We start from the raw sequence: 19992 nt of genomic DNA on the forward strand, positions 1-19992 counted from the left end.
GCTGACAGTACTGCTTCAAGCTGCTTGAGTGTGGGGGAAAAAAAAAACAAAGTAAAAATGTAAAGCAGGAGCTGAAGGCAGGCAACAGACTGAGCTGTTAGATCCTAAAGGTAGGGAAAGGGGCCATGGGGTACCCAAACCTGCAGCCAGGCCCTAGCTAGGCCTGGAACTATGGATATTTAAGTCAACTGTGCATGGGGACTATTTTGAAGAAATCGGGTACTTGGCATATATCTTCAGAAAGAGTAAAAAAAAAAAACAAAACTACATAGCTGGGAGTGATGCCCTCTGGTCTTTCTCCACACCAGGTTTCCTTTTCAAGTCAGTGGAAGGAAATAAGATCTTAAATATTATCACCAAACAGCAGCTACCCGTCACTTAATAGGGCTTAGCAAATGCTTACTAATCATATCCGAGGGTCTATGTGTACATACAGAATATGCATGGCAGCAGAACATGTTGAGTGAATATGTAAATTCACTTAGATAGATGATGTATTACAGGTGGATGGATAGGACCAAGATAACAGAGATATTCCACACACACACACACACCCCCCAAACCTGTAAGAGGGTAGAGGATGCTGAGAAAACTTATTTTATTTTTTTAAAACATTTATTTATTTATTGTATGTATATGAGTATATGAACTGCCCAGATGAGATGGTCGTGAGCCATCATGTGGTTGCTAGGAATTGAATTCAGAACCACTGCTGGCTCCAGCTCTGGCCCAAAGATTTTTTTATTATTATATGTAAGTACACTGTAGCTGTCTTCAGACACACAAAAAGAGGGTGTCAGATTTCATTAAGGATGGTTGTGAGCCACCATGTGGTTGCTGGGATTTGAACTCAGGCTCTTAACCGCTGAGCCATCTCTCCAGCCTGAGAAAACTTACTGTAAAAATTAAAGCATAAGGAAAATTTGTAGAGCGCCTACTGTGTGCTCACAGTAGGAAGGGGGAGGAACAGCATCTTGTACTGGCTCCAGGAGATCATAAGAAACATACATTGCCAAATGTAAGTTATAATTTCTGTAGTTAAGGAACAGTTGTATTTGGAGACAAAGAAGTACAATTTTTTTTTCCATGGGACTGACCCCTTAGAGTGTTAGAGATAAGAAAGCCCAGGTCGTTGAGTGCCCTGAACCATTTCAGATTTCGAACTTGAGCCACGTAAAGGAAAGTTACACTGCATAAGTAGACTCAAATAATCCAAACAAAAACATTCCTTCCCGGGCCACCAATATTTCAGAAGCTACAGTGGAAAGTTCAAGAAAGAGGCCTTTACACAGAAATAGAAACTTTTCTGGGGCCCAGGGCCATAGTTCAGTGGTAGCCCCTGCTTCAATCCCCAGCACTGAAAAAAAAGGGGGGGTGGAGGGGAGAGGAAGGTCTGGAGTCAGGAGTGTAGACTTGGGGTCTAGGTTCGGCTCTATCTCCCTTCCTAGTCTCTCTCTCATCAGCTTATTTGTCCTTTACTCTGGACAATAATTCCTCGGGCTCCCAATTTATAAGCTGTAGGCATGCACTTTGTGTGTCTCTGTTCAGAATAAAATGAACCACTGCATAATAAAGGCATGGCCAACTGAGTCCCCAGTCTAAGTGGTGTCAGTATCTCGTCTCCTCCCACTAAGTCAAGGCATGTTCCGCTGTCTCTCTTCTCATCTACCACTGTCAGGTGATCCAAAAATGTGCCATTAAGTCAGCATTTCTCAACCTGTGGGTTGTGGCCCCTTTGGGACTTGAATGACCCTTTCACAGAGGGTCATCAGATATCTTGCATATAAGATATTTACATTATGCTTCCTAACACTAGCACAGTTATAAAGTAGCAATGGAAACAATTTTATGACTGGGGGTCACCACAACAAGAGGAACTGCATTAAAGGGTCATAACATTAAGAAGGTTTGAAAACCACTGTATTAAATGCATCTTTTTGTAGCCCTCCCTCCCCTTTAAACAGACTTGAGATTATGCTACCATAGAAAAGTCCAGACTTAGCCGGGCGGTGGTGGCGCACGCCTGTAATCCCAGCACTCTGGGAGGCAGAGGCAGGCGAATTTCTGAGTTCGAGGCCAGCCTGGTGTACAAGAGTGAGTTCCAGGACAGCCGGAGCTACACAGAGAAACCCTGCATCGTTAAAAAAAAAATGCCAGACTTTATGCATTTATGCATAGAAATAGCTATTGTTCCTTGCTATATTAAATCTTCAATATATAACTTGCCTGGCAATAGTTTCTGTTCCCTTTCCAAAGAAGTAAGCCAAAGCAAAGCATGGACCCTAGAAAGAAATAACGATGTCTAACATGTAGGGGAGACTCTTTGGAAAGACTTGACAAAATGTAAGAATGAGGTCTTTCACTGGAACTAACTGTAATCTTGATAAATCATGTGCAGGTTTTTTTCAGATTTTTCCCATGCATTCTTCTTGCACTGAAAACTTTAGTTGTCTTTCTTATTGTCTTTTTTAAAATGTTGCTGCCTTTCTGGACTGAGATCACAATTCTGCTAAGAGCTGGGTGGGATAGAACCTGGAAGACAACAAAACAAAACACAAGTGTCCTCTGAATTGGGTCCCTGACCAAACGTGCACAAACAAATCTGACCCTGCTTGGGAGTCTAGCCCTTGCTGCCGGAGGCTGCCAGGTTGCCTGGGAATTTTCACTCATCTCTTGATTGCATTTCTTTCAGCATTTGATATACTTGCCGCTGGATCCATGATAGAGCCAGCTCTGTTCTCTGGACACTGATTTTATAGTCTCCCCGGAGGCTCTCAAACTGTACCCTATGAAATGGTACTTACTGAGCCGTACCCGGTGTGACCGTCAGTGCAGTACAAGGTGTTGTCCTTCTTGCAGCAATAGCCCGAGCCTGGGGTATTACTGGCAGCATCGTTCCTAGCCATTTCCAAACAGACACAAAGCCCAGCTTCAACTAATTCTAATAATGGAATTAAATTTTTGAAAGCATCGAAGCCAGGTTTCATATTTAAATATTGACTTTCACCACACGAGAAAGGGCAATCAAATGTAAGAGTGACTGGAAAATTTTGGCAAAGATATTAATTGGGATGTTTCCATTGTCAGAGAGGGAGGTCATCTAATGAACTTACAGGGGATGCTGTGGATTAGTAGGGTTCCAGGGTTCTGAGGGTCAAAAGTCAGAGCAGAGGCTGAATGTGAATCCAAGCATGCCCCACAGGAGTCATTGGCTTCCCAGAGAGGATCCAGGCTGGGACTCTTCCTCCTTTGAGAGGCAAGAACAGCCAGTACACAGGCTACTGTGGCGGTGACATTAGAATATTGTCTCCCCATGCTCCCTCCCCTTGACCCATGGTTTGAAATTCTGCACTTCATTCAAAAGGGGTCTAGAATAACAGCTAAGTTATCTGGGCCTTCACATTTCTATACATCTGCTTCCAGTCTATCCCAGAGAGGTGATGCCACCAATACCACCACCTGATTTATAATGTCGTTATGATGACTGAATAAACCATAAATACAAAATATTTTTGTAACAGTCCAAACTAGGTACTGTGATTTAAAAAAAAAGGGGGGGGGCTAATTATCTCAAAGCTCATTGTTTTTGTGTCTGTTATGTCAAGGACATGTTCATCATTTTATTTTATTTCAATGTTATGCTCACAGCTCACACCTCAGATATTTCTGTCTAAAGCAGCCGTGTACTTTTATTCAACTAGAGTATATTGCTTGTCTCTGACAGCTGCGGTCCCTGCCTTTGTTTTTGATAACCCCCTCCTACACCAAGCTTGGAGCACAAGGGACAGAGACCAGCTCTTTAACCTCTGTTTATATGGTCAGTTGTGGTTTTCTGTAACATTCTCCATATGTTGCACAAAGAAATTTCCTTCACAAGAGGTGAAGATTACACTTATCTGTGGGTAGAAGGACCAATACTTAGAATGTAGTTAGGGACTTTACTGGTTTAATAAAGTGGTGATTATAGATTTCTCTTCCAATCATCATAACTTTACCAGCCCTGAGAAGTTGGCTTGGTTTCCCATACCAAGTATGATCACCCTCTTGTTGAGCAGGTCTTAAGTCCAATTAGATAGCAGTTGGGTACTGCCAAGGTATGTGTGCCAATACTGCACCTTTAGCGTTATTGGGTCATACTAATGATTATGTTACCATAACACAGATACGTTTTTAAAGACTGAAAAACATTACAATCATAATGTTTTTCATAATATATACTCTGACATATAATATACTCACAGTAAATGTATTTATATGAAAAACAAAGATAAGCCAAGATATTACAAAAAGTTCCTATTCGCTGTCTCTCATTCAAAACATGCATTAGATGGATTACCTGCTTAACCTACACGTCAGGTCTAGATTAAGGTTCCAAGGAGAAGCAAAAGATGGTCTTAATCTTTATATACTCGAATTCAAACTGATAGAGTTCAATTACAAGCTAATGATAATTGGATTTGAGTGCTAAGTAATAGGTACTCAATAGGGACTTGAAAAATATGTGTTAGGCTCAGTCATCATGCAGTGGTTCCCAACCTTCCTAATGCTGCAATCATTTAATACAGTTTAGTTCTTCATGTTGTGGTGAAGCCAACATAAAATTATTTTTGTTGCCACTTCATGATTAGCCACTGTTATGAATTTTAATGTAAATATCTGCTATGCAGGATATCTGATAGGTGACCCCTTTAAAAGAGCCATTTGACCACCCAAAGGGTCATGACCTACAAGTTGAGAACCATAGAAGTAGACTAGTAAATTTTCCAGTTATTTCCATCCCAAATGACCACTCCTAATGTTCTGACAGGTAAGGACTCATGAAGACAACTCCTTTTTTACTTAAATGGAGAAGTTAGTTCTGAGAGTGTATGGTGGTTCACACACACTGGACATCATTATAAAACAAAGAAAAGGTGGTGGCCATGAACCATAGGATCCAGACAGAGGGTTTGTTGGCCTCAATCATTTTAATGTCCAACCTTGAGACTACATTATAAGATGAAGAAAGTTCTCAAGCCAGTGAAGTTGGCTATTCCCATTAGCTTTGCCAGGAAGTTCATTTGTTTGACCCAATTTCTTTATAATTGAGAAGTTTGTTTGTAAGTATTTCTAAGGACCATTTCGCCCTTACTGTTTTAGAGAGGTTGTTCCAGTAAAAGTGGGACTCACACTATAGCTCAGATTGCCCGAGAACTCACTATAATCTAGGGTAGCATTAACCTCACCACATCTTTTCCCAGACTTCTGGGGACTGGTATAACAGGAATGTGCCACCACTTTTGGCTTGGTTCTTTTTTGCTGTTTTGATTTTAAACCTGTCTGGTACAAAAATCAATTCTTTCCCCTACTATCAAAAATGTATGTATTCCACATTTGTATCTTCAAGCTAGTATCTTTTCTTTTCTTTTTATTTAATTCAGGTCTTGAATATTCAATTGCCTCTCTTGAAACATCTACCTCAGAGATATCTTAAACATATCATGTTCAAAACTGAGTTTTGAACAAGTCCCACCCACCACAAAATATTTCTTTTTAAAAAAATATTTATTTTATTTATATGGGTATACTGTAGCTGTCTTCACACACACCAGAAGAGGGTATCCAATCTCATTACAGATGGTTGTGGGCTACCATGTGGTTGCTGGGAATTGAACTCAGGATCTCTGGAAGAACAGTCGGTGCGCTTAACCGCTGAGCCATCTCTCCAGCTCCCCAGAATATTTCTTTACCCTGTTAGTCCGTGAACTGCTGAATCAAAAAAAATTCAGATTTGTTATTGCTAGCTCTACTGCCTTTGCACTCGCCACAGTTCAGTGTGATCTGATGTTAACTCCGGTTGATTCTCACTTGGCAATGTGTCTCAAGTCTTTTTATGCCTCACCATCTACAAGGCTAACTCTTTAGTCTATGCTAGCGCTTCTCAGACCAGGGCTCCTACAATAGTCTTTTTAAAAAATTTCCCTTCTGGCCTCCTCCCCCTGAACATGTGAAATTACGTGTTGGCTAGTGTGGTTTGCTTGTATTGTCACAAGCTAGGGTCATTTAGGAAAATGAAATATCAACTGAGGGAAGGGGAAGTCCCCCAGATGGGCCTATGGGTAATTTTCTTGATTAATGAATGGTGTGTGAGGGTTCAACCCACTGTGTGTGGTGCCACTTTTGAGTGGGTTGTCGTGAGTTGTATAAGAATCTAGGCTGAGAAAGGCATGAGGAGCAAGCCAGCAAGCAGCACTCCTGCACGGCCTCTGCTTCAGTTCCTGCCTCCAGGTTCCTGCCTTGTCTTCCTCTGATAATGTAAGCTTGAAGTCAAATAAAACTTTTCCTTCCCAAGTTGCCTTTGGTCATGGTGCTTTATCACAGAAACAGCATGCAAATTTTGTCTTAAGACAGAAGTCAGATCTGTCAACCACCTTGCTAACAGCCTTCCGTGATATCTTGAGCATTTGGAATAATCTGTAAAGTCCTGTGTTCCAGCCATTCGAACGTACCATGAACTCACTCTGTGAAACACATCACTCCTGTTTCCTTGGCCTGAACATGCTCCCTCCCACCTTTGGCCTGGCACAATTGAGCCTTCTCTTTATAACTTCATATTAAAGTGTACTCAACAGATATCCCTGTTGGCCATTTCTGAGAAAGTACTGCCAAGTGGGTGATCGAACTCTGTGTTCTGACCTCCAGAAATCTTAACAGTACTCTACTCTCTCTTGGGCCATCCCAGTCTCCCAATTACAGAGCTGAGAAGGGCATATCTCATATGGTAGTTCCTTTGCTTTGATCTGCCTATCATCTGTGGTGGGAACCAGGGATCTACAAGTACAGTTGGGTGAAAGGTGTCAGGAATGGGATGATTGGATAGGGAAATACTGAACAACCGTGGGAGATGACTGTCCTTGTCCAAGGTGGACATCATCCAGGATCCTAATTTTTTTTGTGGTGGCTCACCCATTTTCGGTTTTTAGACCATATACAACAATATTCTTCCGTCTTTACCTCTAGGAATCTAAAAATAAATGGTCTATTGATCATGGACTTGGTACTGACCAAAGTGTCAGGGACAGGGAAATATTAAAAAAGAACCACTGAGTTCCCGCGCTCCAGAGGGAAGGCTTTAAATTTTTTATTTTATTTATTTAGTTTTATACTGTCTATGCTATGCACATGTGCATTGGGCTGTGTGTGCCTGCGTATATGCACGCAGGTGAAAGCTAGTGATTGATCATTGAGTATCTTCCTTGATCTTCCTTAACTGGTCTCTTCCATGTCTTTTGGGGCAATGTCTCTCACTAAACCCAGAGTACATCAATCCATCTAGGCTTGCTGGCCATTGAGCTCTGGGTGTCTACCTGTCTTCACCCATCTACCAGATGTACTCCACTGGGTACCGAGTCTCTGATTCGGGGCTTGATGCATGTGTGGCCAATAGAGCCATCTCTCTGGCCGCCAAGATGGGCTTTTAAAAATTGTATGTGTGTGTATTGGGGAGGGTACGTGTGCATCTGCAAGGAGTGAGTGTTGCATGCACATGGGTGTGGAAACCAGTAGCCAACAATAGGATGTTTTCTTTGAATGCTCTCCACCTTGTGTTTGGAGACAGGACCTCTCACTGAGCCCAGTGCTCCCCAACTGGCCAGACTGAGGATGGGCCTGAGTCTTCCTGCCTCCCTTCTCTGCCCCCACATGTATGCTAGGTTATAGATTCACATCACCTTGCCTTGGTTTTCACATGGTTGCTGGGTATCCAAACCAGGGTCTTGACACTTAAGCATCAGGCGCTTTATCTTTTGCCATCTCAGTGACCCTACCCGATGTGTTGTTGCCACTCTCCCCTCGACACCTATGCTGAAATTTTCTTTAATCCCTATGGAAATCCTCCTTTATTTCCTGTAATGTCCTGGGGAGGCTCTGTATTTGCTGCAGAGATAAAAAGGATAGATTTAAACTTCAGCACAAGATGGAGTTAGACCAGGATTCTTTCTATCATTTAGGGTTTTCTGGTAGATAATTATCCTGCCTCATTATTTTGATAACTCACTCATCACTTCAATTGCTTTAAAATGTTGTAAGCAGCAGCTGCCTTGCTGATCTTAGAACACAGGCCCAATAAATTGGAATTTTACTGTACATTTTTCTAAGAGTAAAGTTAGCTCAAAATAACTGCTATTTTCCTACTTGGGTGTAGGAAAGGTGTAGGGAGGAGCTAAAGTAAAAGGGGGAGGAAGAAAGGGGAAGAATGCACCAGAAACACGGATCTAATACTGGATTTCAGTTCCTACTACAAGAAAATGGTTCATTTCCAATTCTGCATTTCAAGAACAAAAAGACTTTCTGATGATCTTTTTTAAAATTTTTCTTTGGATCACTGTTTATCTTTAGCTGAGATGTATATCTTCTTGTACTTAAAGGCTTAAAGCATTTGAGGAAGTGAAATCATCATATTTAAGGATGGTTGCAAAGTCAAGACAGGGCACTTAAAATGCAGTTTTTTTAGATACAGTGTGCGCCTCGGAAGGTGTTGCCAAATAACAGAATGCCGTCCTGTGACTATGTTGCTTTACTATCTGGCTAATCATTCACCAACCACTCTGAGCAATGATTTTTGGATCACCTTTCCCTCTGGTGCCCTTAATTCTCACGAGATGCTATCAGGTTCTCCCTTCATGGAAATGACAACTTTGGAGAACAAGAAACTGAGATCCAGAGAACTTAGTCAACTGTGGAGCTTTTAACCGTAATGTGGGTCTGCAGATCTCACAGTGAAATCTCTTTCGGTTCTTCCTTCAACTTAGTCAACCTCTTTTAAGTAAGCATTGGCTGTTACTGCTACGTAACATGCTAAGAAATGCTAACACGCTAAGTAAAATGCTAAGAAAACAAAACTGAAGTACCTCTGATCTTGACTTTATTCTCTAAGTCAGAGATCAAGACATAGAGGCTATTGTGCTGAGCAGAGGAAACTGCACGGTTCTCTAGGGAACCCTCAGGAGTCTGGTGTGGAAAATTCTGCGTATGAGATTGGAAAGATGTTAAGGAGCCCAAATGGGCTCATTCTTTGATTTAGCATTGTATCCTCTATTCTTAATTTACCTTACTAAATTATAACCTCTATCAATCTTTTTCTGTCCATTTTGTTTTGAGTCTTTTGCTGAAATTTAGGTATCAGGGCTCATAGCATGGCAAAGTTTATCTCGACAATTTGAGGCTTAAACACTGAAATCTGCTGGGCTTTCCATTAATTGTTAAGTCTCATCCAGGCAATATGTATGTGCCATTGTATCTGTGCGGTTTCCATCCTGAATACCACCCTCCCCAATGGTCCTGCATTTTAAAGGCTGGACTCCACCCCAGAACTATTAGGAGGAAGTGAGACATTCTAAGGGGTAGATTGTACTAGGGGGCTCCTAGTTTATCAGTGGCATGATCTCTGTCTTTAAGTTTTGCATACTTGAAATGAATGGACCACATTCTTCCATCATTATAAACTGCCTTGCCACTGAGCCCAAACAGCAGAGCCAATGAACTAGATCAAGACTTCTAAAACCTGGCCAGAATAAACATTTTCTATTGAAATGTTAGTGCATTGGTATTCGTTATAGGAATGGAAAGTTGACTACTCTAATATCCAATTTATTTTTGCCTGGCCACAGAAAACAAATAGTTACAGCTCCTGGCTGATGGGTCCAACCTGAGGCAGGCTGAGTCTTGACAACTGGAATGCTCTGGAAACCAGTCTTGTTACAGAGCTGGCACCTGGAGAGAGTACCTACTGTTTCTGACCCAAAGTTCTGGAATGCCCATAGAGCGATGGTGATCTTGACCTTAGATGAATAGACACCACGATGCTCAGATTCTGTGGTAACTAATGTTGGATTCTAGAGTTCAGGTCGTGGATGTTCCTTGAAGTTGTGTGCATCAGAACAACATAATGCTGGGTGATCTTTGTTTATGGTAGAACATAGTACATACAGCAGATACACGCTGAACACGAAGCTCAGAATAGCAGGCTTTCCTGGAAGGCTAAACACACAAGTGAGAGCTAAGGTGGGACTCTACTGTCCCTGGAATAATGGATAGTCTTAGTTGTGTGTTGTGGCCTGAGAAACTCATGATGACGGTGGAGAGAGCCGAGGCTGTGAGCTCTCACCCAGGCTCTTTAGGGCTCCCTCCACATGGGAAGCTACATTTTCCTGGAGGGTACATGGAGGTGACTGGGATGCACTCTGTTTTCACGATAAATACTAGATCAAGCCCTTCAGAGCGCTGATGTCATGTGCAAGCCAGCACCTCCCTCCGATCTGAGAGCTGTGTCAGAGAGCAGCTTCTGATAAGTCATGGAGTTTTACTGGGCTCCCGACCAGGACATGTGGGGCAAGTTTTAGTACAGGCACTGTCATTTGCTTAACCTAAAGCATGTCTCAGCACCTTTCTGGATCTTTATGTCTTCAGTTGATGGTGAACACCTGAAGTCGGGAGCCCATATTTCATTCGGTACAGTGTCTATCTACCTCACGAAAAGTTAATAAAATATCCAGCTTTGAGCAATGAATGAAAAAGTGGGAAATCATGTCTGTAGTTTAAGAGAGGGGTGTCTTAGTAAAACTATGATCCTTGCTCTCACCTACTAGATACTGACCTCTACCCGCCCGCCCTTCTTTGAAAGCTAGGGACTCTGAAAATGACATAATCTTCAAAAGAGTTCTTAACAGTTCTGCGATTCTCTAATTGAATCTTGAAAGATAAACATTGAAGTAGTTTATATTTTTTTTTCAGAATTTTATGTTACCAAGAATCAAAATAAATCACCTGCTGACCTAAGAGGGTCTTGGAGATTTAGCTACCAGGATAGCATATGGGTGGCTTCACAGCACAGCACCCAGGAAACCCTTTGACATTTGCAAATGTCGCGAAACACTAACAGACGTGATACCTACCCCACCAAGGGGGCGGGAAACAGATCAGAGATTTGCAGATCTGCTTTATCTCTCTGCAATCAGAGTCCATAGAAAGGGTAGCAGCTTCTCGTCAAGGAGGCTGGTTGGTATCCCCAGAGTGAAGGGTCCCCTCTCTCCAGGACTGTCCAGGCAGTTCACGTCTGTGGTAAGCCTCACAGATGTGAGTGACTGACACTGTAAGTCAAATATTCGAAACTGTGAGGTAAGCATCTCATTGTCTGCAGGGAAAAAGACATCACGTGGGGCTTCCCATGTATGTGTCAGTGAGATAGGTGATAGACATAAGACATTTTCAAAGACAAAGACTAGAGGGAACAATTTATAATCCTTCGACCCTAAAGCAACCACTATACATATTTTGTTAGTTGTATACTCTTATTTATATTTACCCTATTTTCTAAAAATATTTTAAGATATAGTTGTAAAATATATTATATGGACCTACTACAGGTGTATATGGATGTGTGCATCCAGCTTCATTACTTAACATAACACCCTCTGTATGTTTGTGTGTTTTGATACAAGTCTCATCATGAAACTCTGGCTGGTCTGGAGTTTACTATATGGATTAGGTTGGCTGGACTCAACAGATGCCTCTGCTTCCCGAGTCTTGGGTTTAAAGGCATGGGCCATCACACCCAGCCCCATGTATATATTTCAACTTAAACCTTTCAGACTTAGCATTTTGTCATTTACTGAACCATTTCCCTACCTAATGCTCTCTCTACTAACCCAGTCATGACCAGACATGTTGACTGTTTGGAGTTTCCATATTTGGTACAATACTAATGTTCACATGCTAGCATTCAAAGGTTTGCTTTCCTACATGTTCCAGTATACCTAGTGCATCGATTCCTAGAAGTGGAGCACTGGGTCAAAGGGCATGATTGTGCTCTTGGTTGTTGACACGTGACCAGACAGCTTACTGGAAAAGTCAAGTTAGTCAAAGTAGGACTCAGTCTTACAGCATTTCTCCAAGAATTATTTAAATGATATAAATCTGATAAATGTAAGGGTTGGTTCACAGACTATCGATTGCTGACATGAAGGCTGGTAGAATTGGGAAGAGTTAAAGGGGAAAGGGAAAGAGACACATAATCTGAATATGCTTTAGAACTAGAAGCCACCGATTACTGACAAACAGCCAGAAATTAATAGGACATATTAAGTCAGTATGCACATCAATGTTGTAGTAACTGTCAGCGTACTGAAGTAGATACTGCCACTAAATAACTGATGCAGTGTAGATCCAATGGGACATAGGCACGGGAACTTGCTAAGTTTGCTGTAAACTATTTTCTTGTCTGGATTTCCCCACATATAGAACCTGTGAGGAAAAAGATGAGACAAGAATGGAAAAGGTATGTTTAAAAAATATAGTTGTATAAAATAGCCTTATATAGTTCACATTAATCAAATAAATATGCAGCTAGAGGCTCTCCCTATTTAGACTATGCAGTCATATGAGGTTAATGAAGGCAATCTCATGGCTGGGTCCAGTCCATACCTCTTCCACACTCCTAGAGTTATAATTCTGTTGACCCACAGTTCCACTGGAGTTATTAAGGAAAAGCTGACACTCAGAGATGATGGTGAGAGCTCCTATAACTTCAGCAACCAAGCCCCAGGTCCTGTGTGTCTCACAGAGATTGACAGCAGGTTAGCTGAGGGTTCTGTTTCCATGGTTTCCATAAAGAAATGCTGAGCATGTGGACTGGGCCACCTGCCTTGGTGTCTCCCTGGTATTCTGATGGCTTTCTATGTAGATGGTGGCACACAAGAACTGGGGGATAAACAGAAGAGCTGAGAAAGATGGTTGATGGTCAGCTACAGAACCCTGGGAGCTGAGGCAGGAGGATCATGATGCCAACTGTGGTTACATCCTGCCTCAAAGCACCAAGTGAATGATGAGTAAATATATATTACAAAAACCAAGCAAGCCTGCTGTTCTGACTCTTTCAAATGAGAACCAGAACCTGTCTGACCTCAATGGAAGCCAAGGTCATGATCTGGAGGTTTCTAAGAATGAAAAAGATATCACACAAAAATATTCTTTATTTCTTTGAGTTATAGGCTTTATTTTTAAGAATAATTTTATATTAACAGAAAAGTGAGAAAACAGTCCAGTGATTAACCCTGTACCTAGTTTCTCCTACATTCATAATTAGTAACAATTTCTAAACAATAGTGTCAATTGAGATCATGGATTCAGTCTTACATAGGTTCTCTTCTGACCTTTGCTCTTCAATGGTATGATAGATCCTGGAGCTAACTCTCTCTCTCTCTTTTCTTCTGCTGTCTTTGTCCATCCATCTTTTCTTTCTTTCTTTCCTCTTTCTTTCTTTCTCTTTCTTTCATCCTTCCTTCTTTTCCTTCATTCTTCCTTCCTTTCTCTTCTTTTGTTCTTTTTTCTTTCTTTCTTTCTTTCTTTCTTTCTTTTTCTTTCTTTCTTTCACCCTTCCTTCCTTCCTTTCTTTCATTCTTCCTTCCTTTCTTTCTCTTCTTTCTTCTTTCTTTCTTTCTTTCTTTCTTTCTTTCTTTCTTTCTTTCTTTCTTTTTCTTTCCTTTCCTTTCCTTCCTTCCTTCCTTCCTTCCTTCCTTCCTTCCTTCCTTCCTTCCTCCCCTGCCATCCTGCTCCTCTTTCTCTTCTTATTTCTTCTGATTTTCTATGTTTACTGATCATTTCTACAAGGCTATCAGGGCTCTTTCTAGGTCCTTCCTCCTCTCTCTTCTCTCTCTTTTCCCATGCCACCTTCTCTATGTCCTGCAATATTTCCCATATTCACAAGAAACCTGGCAGCTTACAGAGTATCCAACTTAAAACTGTCTTTCCCTTTCTACCATTGGCTGGAACAGTTTCCAGAACAAAAAGAAAAGAACAATAGGAGAGAAGAAAACAGGAAAACAAAACTGAAAGGCAGAAAAGCTTCTAGGGGCTGCCAGCTCTGAGCGTGAGTAAGGAAAGCAACAAAGTAGAACTGGGTCTCAGACCCTGCACCTTCCAATGCTTAACATTCAAACCAAACCAAACCAAACCAAACTAAACCAAACAACAATAACCAAAAACTAAGCAAACAAACAAACAAAAAAAACCCACAAGCCTTAACTTGGCTTTTGGACTCAGCACAGAGACTTTGGTCTACAACTGGTTAAAAATTGATAAAGTGACTATTTGCAGATTGCCTTTCTTTATTCCGAAGCTTACATTTTAACCTCTGGCTCCACCCCAAGACACACACACACACACACACACACACACACACAGCCCTTTTTCATCCCCATCCTAAAGTTACACAAACATATGTCTAGGTCCAGAGTCACAGAAGTCAGGACACACCAGCAGGCACCCCGGACATCACTGGACTTCCTTCACACAGGTGAGGGAACTGGGTCCTCACGGGCGGCCGTGCCCAGTAAAAAGTTCAGGTAGAACTATAATTAGAAACCAAGCACATTGAGCAGCAAGCCAATCTTTCCTCTCCCTCACTCTGGGTACTTCAGAGCCAGGTTTGTGTTCTTCCTATGTGTACGGACTAAATACAGGCTGGCATGAAAGGGCCATGCACCCAAGCCTCTGCAGCCTGACCTCAGGGGACGGTTTGATGACTTGAATTTCAGGCAGCTGAAAAAGTTTCTGCGGGCGGAGGTTGGAATAAACAAGAACAGCCACTGAGGAGATGTGAATGGAAAAGTACCAGCCCTCCCTCCCTGTGCACATTCTTCTACTCTCCAGCCCTCCCTGCCACCAGATAGGCTTAGGCATGGTCAGGTGTACAGAGGGCGTGGAGAAGAAGAAGAAGAAGAAAAAAACAGGCAGGCACAACGCGTAAATCAAGTTTTTCCACTCCTAGCCTCGGGTGGTAGAGAGCAGCCTGGTAGGCAGGGCCAGCCACCCTGAGTTTACAAATACTCAAGTCCCTCCCTCTCCTCATCCCTCTCACTGTATGGTCCAGTTTCCGCTTTCCCTCCTGCTAAGGTTTCATAGGAAGTGAAAACCCTGCTATTCAAAACAGTGCTGGAATGCAAAAGGCCGAATGATTGTGTGCTCCCATCCCGTCCCGACACTTCTCTGTTTTAAAATCCAGATAGCCATTGCCACTTAAATCAATGGGCAGAGCATGGGCAGTTGGTACTGCGATAAGAAAGCCTGTAAGCCAGGCTAAAAAGGTTTGCTAAAGAGGGGCAGTGGTTCTTCACCATGATGACGGTGAAGAGGAAGAAGAGAAGGAGGAGGAGGAGGAAGAGGGAGAAGGAGAAGAAAAGGAGAGGAGAAGAGGAGGAAGACAAAGGGGGAGGAATGAATGGACATGGACTAATGAACCTGCTCTGAGCGAGAGGAGAAACTGAAGTGAGATCTCCTTCCCTCAGGAGGTGGTAGTGCAGCATCAATAGGCCCAGGTTTGTCCTCCTTTCCCAATGTCTCTGCACTTTCTGTTTCCTCCTCATTCTTCAATCTCACCAGACTCCACTAACCTATTTTGAAAAACATACAAAGAGCCTTCTCTTGTGTCTGAGGATACTACAGAGCTTTTATACAATGTTGTTCATTTATTTGTTTTTTCAAAGATGGGGTCTAATGTAGCCCAGGCTGGCCTCCAACTCCCCACAAAGCCAAGGACAACCTTGGACAGCTAATCCTTTGGCCTCCAGCTTTCACAGACACAACGCCTGGTTTGTGTATAGCACTTCCAAAGGAAGGTCTTGAAGTAGAATAAAGAGACGTACTCTTCAAAATCATCGTCCAATTTGACAGCTCAGACCCTTCCTATAACCCCCTGCAGCTCTTCACAAATCCTACTGACTTGGCTCTGAGAAGCATGTCCTGGAGTTGGTTCTTGGAACCAGCTACAGTTTACACAAGGCCTGATGCAGCCTTACCGATACACACCCCTCAAGGCTAGATGGTCAGCTCAGCCCGATCTCCAGAAGTGACTACGGCCTCGTTTTCAGTTGTGACTCTAGGTTGTCTCAGACCCCTTCACAAGGAACAGTCTAGTCCTTGGGGAGACAAAACTGGGAGGAGTGATTATCAGGAAGGCTCCTTGTTCTAGAATCTACAGTGCTGAATTGTGAGAAAGGTCTTGCGAAGGAAAGTGGGTGTGAATTGTGTTCCGTCCCTTCAACAACATAATATTAGTACCAAGTTATTTTATTTTGTAATAGAGCTTATATTTACCCAGCAGCTGTGATCAAGGATCTATTCCTAAGCTCAGTCAAGGGAGTTGGTCTAGTCCCCTATTCTGAGTATTAGCAACTAGGAATCATTACTCGTGGCATTATCTGACCCATGTTGTTCTCAAGTGTGCAGGAATAATTCATAGACCCCAGGGTATGGAATCCCTCCTGTGGGATCCTTAAGGATGATTTAAAGGAATCTGAATATATTCCAGTCATTTCTTAAGCCCAATAATAGCACTGTAGAATTCAAGGGCCTTACATAGCTGGAAGTGATGGGATCAGGCCAGTAAGAAGAGAAGAATGGACATTCAGGAAGAGTTACACTGGTATAAAACTCTATTAAGTTACTTTCTCTGGAACTGAAGAAACTGAAAGGTGAATGCATAATTTTCTTCAACATCCATTCAGTTGAGAGAAAAGAGACTCATCTAAAAGCAGGTGCCTCCTTCTGTTACGGTTATTTTCTTCCAACATGCACACTTTGACTTGGGGGGTGGGGTGGGAAGAGAGGGAGAAGGGAAAAAAAATCAAAACACAACAACAAAAATTCCACCACAGTAACACAAACTCTGGCACTTGGTCCCAGAAAGGAGGATAAGAGGTTCTAGGGATGGGGTTAATTACCTATAAAGCAGGGCTGGTGGGCTGTTGCTCCGGGAAACTCTTCAGACAATCAAAGGGTATGAGGTATGAGGAGGATAAATTCCTTCCCAACCCCCACTCTGGCTGGCTCTACTGCCTAAGGGAGCACATTTCCCTTTGCTCTGCAGCGCCCCCATGGGGCGAATAGTGGAGTAGCAAGGGGGAAAACATAAGACCTGCTGTGTGTGTGTGTGTGTGTGTGTGTGTGTGTGTGTGTGTGTTTTGAAGGCTTTGTGGTGGGAATCAAGGAATAAGACACACGGTCACTTTGAAAAGAAAAGTAACCAAAATCACCATAAAAGTAATTCTATTTATGACGACAACAATACAGCAAAACCATACGACTCCTGTTCCAAAGCTAAGTCGTATCTAAGAAATGCAAAGTACTTAATGCTCAGAAAAGGTAGCAAGACAGCTAGCTACACAAAGAAAATCACTTCAGCAAAATCAGGGTGTCATTTTGGTCCAGTGGGATTTACTTAATACTCTAAAATGAGAGGGAAGGGACCCTGCATCCCAGCAGAGTGGATCTATTTGACAAAGTCACCATGTCTTTGGAAGTAAAATGTTCGTTTCCCCAATAGTGATAGGATTAGGCCTATGAATATCCCTCAAAAATCCTTCACAAGACAGGCTTTTCCGCTGAGACTGCAGTAATCCATCTGCCAATACGTATTAAAACATTCAGATTTCTCAGGGACAGACAACGGATTTTCTAAGTTACAACCCCCATAGAAAACAATCAGCTCCTTCCGACTCCCCCAGTTCTAAAACCTGTGACATCATCTTTTGAAGTGGTGGTGTTACTCCAACAACAGCACAGCTGAAACTTCTTATAAGACCAGTCCTCCGTACCCCATAAGCCTTCCAGAACTCTGCTTGCATTTCTATTTTTAAGCCCACGTTGTGGGTTGTGGTCCACAGGTATTCATTAGAAATTAATATGTGGAGATATTTTGCGAATGCTTAAGAACCCCTCTGTGATTTAACAAGCCACTTGAAGGACTTTCACAGCTAAAGCCCAGAACAGCCTGACCTTTGAAAGCATCTTTTGCTCCAAACACTTTGGGTTCATTCTAAGTCTTAAGGAATCTGAATATTATTTAGCTCACACCCTTCTTGCAAGAGACAGACATAAAAGACACAAGAGTCTCACTCATCCAGCGATGAGTGAGAGGGCAAAAAACCCAACCCGTATTTAAATAGGGAAACTGGCAGCTACAAGCAAACAAACCAGGGCCCACAGTGAAAGGATTCTGCCCTGTATTCGCCCTTTAAAATAAAGGAAGAAAGAAGGGAAAGAAAGATTTCCCCCCCCTCCTCCCCTCAGCTCTGCTCCAGAGCCTAGAGGTCCAGGCTGCGTGCAGGGCGCCTAGCTGTAGCACAGCCTGTACTCAATGCACGCAGTATCTGAGATCCTGGCAGCCAGGCCTTTAGAATTCCCTCAGGCTGATCCCTTCAACACGTACTAAAGAGATTTTTTCCTCCCCCCCCCCCCCCCACCCCGACGACCTTGAAACGAACCCAGTGGGGGTTATAAAAAAAAGAAAGAAAAAATGTTCAAGACCTTAAGAAAAGAGCAAAATACAAACATGTATTTGGCTTCACAGAATGTCGTAACAGACAAGCATTACACGTACTCCCTCACACACACACACACACACACACACACACACACACACACATTTCTAGCATCATGAAATTTCCTAAGAGTCAACAGTAACAGAGTAAACCCACCAAACCCCACCACTGGCTGTCCTGGAAAGAAACAAACCAAACCAAACCAAATCCTTTTACATCTCTTTCAAGTGCAGGAAAGCTTTCCTTCAGCAAAAGTCCAAGAGGAAAAGGAAACTGCAGCAAGGGCAACTGGGGAGGGGTGGGGGTGGTGTTGGAGGTTGGGGCTGTCATATGTGGCCAAAAACTTAAGCTTCTGTCAATGGTATTAGGTTGAAATATTGCATCTTTTAAATGCGAGAGAGAGGGAGAGAGAGAGAGAGAGAGAGAGAGAGAGAGAGAGAGAGAGAGAGCGCTAAAGAGAGGAGACAAAACCAACGGATGACAGTTCCGACGATTTACATAACAGCACAAACTTGCAAAAGGCAAAAATCAGAAGCGGAAAAAAAAAAAAACCCTAAATCATTAAAATACAACAGGAGCATCCCAAGCCACCATCCCAAAAGGACCACCCCCACACCCCAACATATTTTGTCCCAAATAAAAAGAAAACAAATGAACCCACCGAAAACTGCTTGGCAAATATTTTTCTCGTGGTGCCTAATATTCTAGCTGGAAGGAGCTGTGGTATTTATTGTTTTCTCCCTCACTCGTCTCTCTAAACCTGCCTCTAACATACTTGTTCTAACGGCTCGAATCTCTCGCTCCCTTTTGTGTATTTAGCTCGAGGAGCTGAGTTTATGGGTAGGAGAGGAAGAATTAGCCCCAGACCCCAGGAAAGCGAAGCGCACTCCCCCTCTTATGTCACCGAATAGCAAATTAGTTCTCAGAATTCCAGAGGCCGAGCTTTGCTACAGCGAAGACGCCGACGTCACGGAGGAGGAGCCCACGTGACGGCGGCGGAGCGGGCGGTTCCATCGGAGGCCGGGGGCAGGGAGGGTCGCCTTGTAGGCGCGCGCGCCCGCTGCGGGACCCCCGGTGTTCCGGGTGGCGGTGCTGCGGGAACCCCGATCCGCACCCTAGGGAGGCGAGTGGCGCAGCCCCGAGGCATTCTGCGGGCCGGGAGGGCGCTGCGGCGAGCGCCGCTCCAGCCGAGTCCTCCCCTGCTGTGGAGCAATGGTAAAGCCCGCAGCTCAAATTCCGAGAATTGAGCTCTGTTGATTCTTAGAACTGGGGTTCTTAGAAGTGGTGATGCAAGAAGTTTCTAGGAAAGGCCGGACACCAGGTGATTATTGCTGTTGCTGCCGCCGCCGCTGCCGCTGCCGCCGCCGCCGCTGTTGCCGCTGGTGCCGCTGCCGCCGCCGCTGCTCATGATCATTATTTTACCTTTTAATTCTTTTTTTTTCCGCTTTTGCCAAATGCTTTGGCTCCAAGTTTCCTATGTGTATCTATTGATATAAATGTATCTATTTATTGATTCTAGCTGTCAGGTGTTAAAATAAATGCCGAAGATCAGCCCCACGTCTCTCCCACTGTAGGATCTAGCTTTACGCATACGTATTCTTCTTCTTCTTCTTTTTTTTTTTTTTCTTTTTTTCTTTTT

The 19992-nt window shown here is 43.0% G+C and overlaps 1 protein-coding gene across 2 annotated transcripts in view; it reads left to right on the plus strand.

Annotated features, from left to right (window-relative positions):
- Bcl6 (BCL6 transcription repressor) overlaps positions 1 to 19992 on the plus strand; it is a 48300-nt gene that overhangs the window by 6202 nt on the left and 22106 nt on the right. Inside the window, exon 1 of one of the 2 annotated variants that reach the window (XM_052158026.1) lies at positions 19454 to 19674. The exons of the other annotated variant lie outside the window; for it this stretch is intronic. The gene's annotated coding sequence lies outside the window, so the exon portion shown is untranslated. Of the gene's footprint in view, positions 1 to 19453; positions 19675 to 19992 lie in introns of those variants that run through there. 2 annotated transcript variants of the gene reach the window in all.

The sequence above is a fragment of the Apodemus sylvaticus genome, chromosome 15 (genome assembly GCF_947179515.1).
Source record: "Apodemus sylvaticus chromosome 15, mApoSyl1.1, whole genome shotgun sequence".
In the NCBI taxonomy this organism is placed as follows: Eukaryota; Metazoa; Chordata; class Mammalia; order Rodentia; family Muridae; genus Apodemus; species Apodemus sylvaticus.